Source organism: Typha latifolia, chromosome 3, assembly GCF_019914945.1.
Source record: "Typha latifolia isolate L0001 chromosome 3, TyphaL0001v2, whole genome shotgun sequence".
In the NCBI taxonomy this organism is placed as follows: domain Eukaryota; kingdom Viridiplantae; phylum Streptophyta; class Magnoliopsida; order Poales; family Typhaceae; genus Typha; species Typha latifolia.
In genome coordinates, this window is record NC_133088.1 from 9,144,477 (window position 1) to 9,151,659 (window position 7,183).

Consider the following 7,183-nt stretch of genomic DNA (forward strand, 5'->3'; position numbering starts at 1 on the left):
TTTTTCAAAGCAATCTCTGATGTGAACAAGGCGGTCATGACTTACGTCTCATTCCAGCAGTCATCGAAACAAAGTTTTCGGCATCCAACAGAGGTTATTTAAAACTAAGCATTGTCAATTTTCCTTCCTGCTTTTGAATACTGATGCTGTGGCTGATTACGACTGCATGGAGCATACAAATTGCTCGGTATAATACATTGAATATGCTATGGATAATCAAAGGGCGGAAAGTATGATTCTGGATAAGAGTAAGATGAAAAGTTTTCTTGTCCTTTGCAATGATTCAGCACTGCCTCCTCTTGCTGATTGATCATTTGTTTGCATCGGTTTCATATGGTGGCAAAGAACTTCATACTTTTTTTTTCATGTCTAAGATTCACGTTGTGATGTACGCATTTTGGAGCAAAGTGATCTTGGCTGTTTGCACTTCTCAGGATCAACTTTCTCCTTTTTGGCCCCTCAAATATATTCTTCGACGCACTGCCAACCTCGAGTCATTCATTTCTTTCATGGATTGGATTACAGGTGTATAAGAAATGGCAACATCTACATCCCAAAAATTAGTGAGAAGAGCTTCATTTACCGGTTTGCAGCACCGCTTGCTTGATTTGTTGGCTGTATATGCCCCAAGACAATAGTTTTGGAAATGAATAGATGATTAAAAAAAAAATTACCAGCTTGACATTTTAGAACTTTAAAGTTTTAGTTTGACATTCTTTATTCATAGATATCACTTTAGGTTGGAGTTTTGGGCAAAAGATGGAAAGTTCGGCGGGAAGGAAGAGAACGAATGAAACAAATTATAGTTGGTGACTTGGTATAATGTCAATTCGTTCGCTATCAGAAAAGGCTATCAACTTTTTTAAAGTTACACAACTGTGCTTTGACTTTTTTCTCGAGGGGATTCCTAACTACTGAGGGTAAAGCATTATCTTTGTATACGTTTGCGGGTGGACCTTCTCTGAGAGAAACTTTAATACTTTAATATGAGTATTGTGATTTAAAATTCCTTCTCAAACTTTAGACGTAACTCATATCAAAGAAAATGATAATCACATGTATATTATCTTCAAAAGGGAAGGGACGGTAATGGTCAAGAACGATTGCGATTAGCCTAGGGGATCTGGATGATCTATGATGAACTTTCTATTCTTTTTTGGGGCTGGGGAGGATTTTTTGATAAAAGGCATCAATTCACGAACAGCTGATCACTTGTTGGACAATAGAATTGTAATTTGGTCTGAAGAGGTTGTTTTAGTGGCATAATGAAAATTTGCCTCATCAAATAAGTAAATCCTCTTTCACTTATAAAATAGGAAATAGGCTTATTCTAGAATAAGCATTTATATTCTAGTGTAGTAATTAAACAACTTATACTAATTCAATATTCTCTTTCATCTTATTTTATGTAACTTTAAAAAAATTAATTTATAAATAACTTAAAATTATAATTTTACCCTTTTGAGATGATAGCACATAATTACCGGTTATATCAGCTACAGCTGTGATTCCTTCGCTTTCCTCTCTTTCTCTCCAAAGGCAGCCATAATTTCCTTCACCAAGCTCACCATTGAGCTCTTCATCCTCTACACACCTCTCATCCGATGAAGAACAATGAGTATGCTTTGCACACTCTTCTTGCAAGTGCACTCTCATCTTTCTAATCAAGCAACAAGAGGCAACTGAGGTGATCCTTTTGGATCAACGAGCTACCAACAAGGAACAAAACACAGAAGGTTGACAATCCCTCCTTTTGCACGATCTACTAATGTCCATCTGTTCTAATAGTAGATCTGCTACCTTGACCTCCAATCTGCAAAAATAATTTCTTTTTGCAATTGCCGCTTCTATTGTTTTCTAATTTTTTTTATTTCCCTTATGTTTTTCATGAATGTATCATTTTTTTAGAGATATATTTCTATCCTTTAAGTGATATGCCTTGGTGCTTCTTCTTTTTTGTAAATACAGATTTATACTACGGTGTGCGAATTTATAACTATGCTCGCATGAATTTTTGGGTAGTTAGTGTAACCTTATAGTATGTAGTGCAGACTTATTTTATATATTACAGATATATATTATATAGTATGGATTTATAAGTACATAGATATGAATTTTTTGGTAGTTAGTGCGAGCCTATAGTATGCATACAGTGTGGACTTTTATTATTACTCCAACCCATTTTTACAAAATAATTGTTCTTAATTATATTAAAAATAAGGAGAAATGTTGAGAAAACACGAATTCTGGTCCTCTAGCAAAAGGATTGACAACTAGACTACTTAGCAGGATTGTCATCAAAAGTATGATGCAAGGAGAAAGTCTGGTAAGAGCTATACCCAAAGATGGTTGGAAGGAAATAACAAAAGTGTATGTCATAACGATCAACAGGGAAATTAATGTCGAGCATTTAAAAAATAGATGGAAAGCCCTACATGAATCTCATCGAAATTACAAGGCTTTAAGTAGATGGGCTTGCGATCACATCAACCATATTCTTGTTGCATTGTCTGATGAAAATTTGAATATGATGATAAATGTATAGAATGTACCATATATTTCATCTTATTATTTATTCTCTCTCTATATACAATTACAATATAAGCTTATAGCTAATTATATTTTTTTCAATAATTAAATAACATCTAAATATGGCAAATGTCGAGAGAAGGCCCTTGTACACTTCGAAGAAGTTGGTTTCCTTGTAGGTAATAATACCGCCACATGCTCTCAATTAGCTTATGAACTCTAGGATTTGGACGCAGATAAACTATATTTTTTTTTACCAATGCTTTTAATAATGTGGGTTGTAGATCAATTTGGAAGGGACTTCGTACTACTCATGCATACAACTAAAAGGTACACATTAAGATGGGATAGGAACCACCAATTACACCACAAAAACCTTACAACGTGAAGCCTATAATCGTGAGAAATTTAGAAAGAGAATTTGATTAGTACTTTGATCAAGTTCGTACTAGTACTTGTAGTTCTGGACATAGTTGATTGAAGATAATTTTATTAATAAATTCTTCCTATAATATGTTAGTTTTATGAAGAGTTGTATTTTATATGGATGTGTATAGATTGCAACATGAATGATCTAACATTGATTCTCTTTCATCTTTTTTGTTTATTTTTATATTGTGGACTTGTATAAATGAAAATGCATTACTCTCGTTTGATTAATTAGTTGTTTGTGTTTTTTTATATAACCTATGTATGACCACAATGGCACGCACTTTTACACAACCATACGAGTTTGTTGATAGGATGATAATGAAGACCAATGGGTGGTGATTATAGCATCGAAAGAACCCCTTCAATTGGAACACTCTTTACCCCTTCACTATTGTCACTTTCTAGCCTAGACACCTAATTCTGGTGAATTCGATGAATTTAGTCTCATCATGATGCATGGCAAGAAATTCCATTGTGGCATACTCATGTCATATATCTATGCTAAGTAGAGGTAGATCATTTTCGGGCTATGATCTTATTTTGGATATGCTAAATGGCCATCACAATTGGTTCATTGATGAGTTTTGAATGAGTAATAGATTATTTATACTTTTACACTAAGAATTAGAACTAGGTAGAGCCATCAATAATACACACATCTCATCAAATGAAAAATTAACTATTTTCTTGCATTTTGCTGCAAATGCAGCCTCAGTTAGGACTCTTCTAGAGAAATACTAGTGTTCTACTATAAGATTGTTAAAACTGTTTGTTCCCTTTTGACTAATTATATTTGTATGGAGGTAACCTTGGATGTTGGGGTTCTAATGTATCTGGTTTCTAAAGGAATGGGGCGGAACGTTAATAAGCTGATGTTGCATTGGTCATCGAAGGGTGGTGGTGGACTGCTGTAAGGTAGGGTGGCTGTTGGTAGAGGCAAATGGTTAGGGTTTGAAAGGTTGAAATGTTTCTACCACTATGATCTACTCCTAGAAAAATAAGGACGATTTAACAGACTATGGTAAAAGATAAAGACAAGATAATAAAATAACTTAACTTAATCTTCATTCCATGACTCTCCTAATCAATATATGACTACTCGTATTTATAGGAGTAAAAATCTCTAGCGGATTGGATCCACATGTGAAATATTTGATTTAGTTGAAATTTAAAATAACAAGACAAAGCTAATTAACTAACTTGACTCAACTTAACCCATGTGGTTGGATCGTATGCGAGTTGGATCTTCTGATTTACGTTGTGCTCATAGGCCGGTTGGTTGCGGCGACGCGAGGGTGTGTGTGGCACCCCCCCATGCTGCCCCATTGCAGGGGCACGAGGCCGGCCACACTATGGCCGGCCACGTTGTTGTCATAACACCTCAACATCAATAACATCAGTGTATGATTTAGTATTATCTCTTCCTATTCATTAGTTGCTTAAATAAATTCTCAATATGCTAATATCTCAAATTATTTCCATCAATATTACCAATATCTCAAATTATTTCTATTAATATTGTCAAATATCAAAACTTAATAATCTCGATATCACAACCTAGAACTCTATCTCAACCAATTAATATTCCACTCGTAAAAATCAATTACTAGCATAAACCTAAAATAAACTGACAACTACTATACTTGATGGTTTGCCACCTAAAATAAACTGACAACTAAAATAAACTGACAACTACTATATCTTTAAACCTAAGCTTTGATGCCACCTGAATTGTAATGCCCCCGCCCGGCATAGACACGTGCACACCCATGCGCCCACACGGCACGCATGGTGCACGTGATAGGTCGGGCGGGGCTCGTCACGCACAGATACTCTCTTGTGCACATATAATCATGACATCATCAAATAAAACCTGCTAACCTATCCATGATCACATAATCCGTCACCAAATAAATCAAACTATTAACCAAATAAACATGTTAACATATAAATATCCAAGTCCATAATAATATACACTAGACTACTACATATTCTGGCAGGACCTACACAGGCCACAACAAACTATCATATATATATATATATATATATATATAAAGTAAACCAATATTTATATGTAAGAATATAAAACATAATTAATCACTCATTTTTACTAATTATAATTAATAATAAGCATATTAATGGATATATGTATAATAAATAATTTAAGTATTACCAATATTTTATGTGTAATAGTTTGTAGCAGTATAATCATTAATTATACCTAATTATAATTAATAATAATCATACTGAAGAATATCTATTATTATTACAACAATTAATATCTAAATAATCAATTTATATTAATTAAGAAAGAAATACCTAAATAATTGAATAAACAGAAATAAAATAAAATAAATAAAAGCATTGACAGTAGTTGCAGAAAGAAAGAAGAGGAGGGACCTGAGGAAGAAAAGGAAGAAAAGGAAGAAAGAAGAAAAGAAAGAAGAAAAAGAAAGAAGAGAAGAAGAAAAAGAGGAGGGGAAGGAGGAGAGTCGGGCCGGTAGGGAGGGGCTCGCTTCTCGTCGGCAGCTCGGTTCCGATGAACCCAAGAAAGAAAGAGAGAGAGAAGGAGAGAGGGAGGGAGAGAGGGAGGGAGGAGGCTCACTAGCGTCGATGTAGGTGGCGGTAGCAGGTCGGCAGTCTAAGGATAGAGAGAGAGAGAGAGGTTGATGGGGAGAAGAAAATGATAGAAAGAGAGAGAGAAGAGAGAGATTTAAAGAGAGAGAGAGAGAGGCGATGGAAGGGGGCTTAGCGACGACTGCGGCGGCAGTAGGGCCCACCGTGCCAGCTAGCCTAGCTAGGTTGGCTGAGCCAGTAGCTGGGGTGCGTGGCATCGTCAGCTACCAGCTGCTACATGGCATTTTTTTTTATTAATATAGGCTAGGTTGTTACACCTACACTATGCAGATATGTGGAGTTATGACCCCACACTGCGAGAACAACTCAAATTTTTTTCACATGACCTTCTTTTACACAATACACAATCTACAGTAATTGTAACATACAAGTAAATGTAGTATACTTATTTACCTAGGACAAAGTAGCATTTCCTAGTGCATTTATCCATTGATGTAGATTTACTCTTTGCAGAATAAAGAACTTTGGTCCATTGCAATTGGTACATGTTACAATCGAAAGGAGAAGACATCGAAATAGTGCAAATTCACATTTTCCATGTAGTTGCAAAGAGTGGTTATGCAAATCGAACTGCACTACCGCCCTCCTCATCTTGCATTTGATCATGGGCGATGGTGAGATCCCGAGTTGATTGTAAAAATACTTAATCACCTCCAAAAGATCTATATCACTTAGAAGGATAAGAGACAACAAAATTATAAAACACAAGGGATAAGCAAACAAAATGATTTTAACATGAAATAAATTCTTAACAACCAAAGGTAAAAAAATCATAAATATCTTTTATGAGATCAAACTAAGCACTATAAAAACAATTGTTATAAATTACTTACAACATGATTGTTATTACCCACAATTCTCTTAATGGCATTTTGGTTGACTCCCTTCAATACTGCTTCTTGTACTTAATACCTAACTTTGGTGACTCTTAAGGTTGTAAGCATGCCTTTTTTACCCTTGAGATAATATCTTATGAAATTTTTTATATAGAGGAAGTTTAATACACAATCCTCACTTTGAGTGATCTTCAATGAGATTTTTTGGCCTGAATGATGCCTCTTTTCTTTATGACTCTCTTCTCAAAGTAAAATTGTACGATTATTAGTCTCGAACTCGCCATATATCGTTGGGGACAATGTGCAGAAATTGGGATTGTAAAGAAGTAGGGTTCAGTGCGTAGCTGTAATTTTTTATTTTTAGGATGAGAGGAAATGCGAGAAAGTATGTATTAAATATAATATAATGTGGGTATATGGAGTTCATTAAGTTAGCAACTGTAATAAAAAATAATATTATTTTAAAAATATACTAATTACTACTAGCTACTATATTAATAAATGCTCAAGGTATTTCCATCATTTGGTGTAAAACATCACCAATTCCAAGTACAAATTTATTATTCTTCAATACTTTAATATTAACTTTATATCACATTAAATATAAGTATTACTCTTTATAGTAGTATTGAACTAAACATTAGAATAACTTATACTGGTAGTAGCTCTCTTATTCTGGTAATTAAAAAACTAATGCTAGCATAAGCCTTATTCCACAAATGAACACGGTAAAGAAATTAACCTCCTTT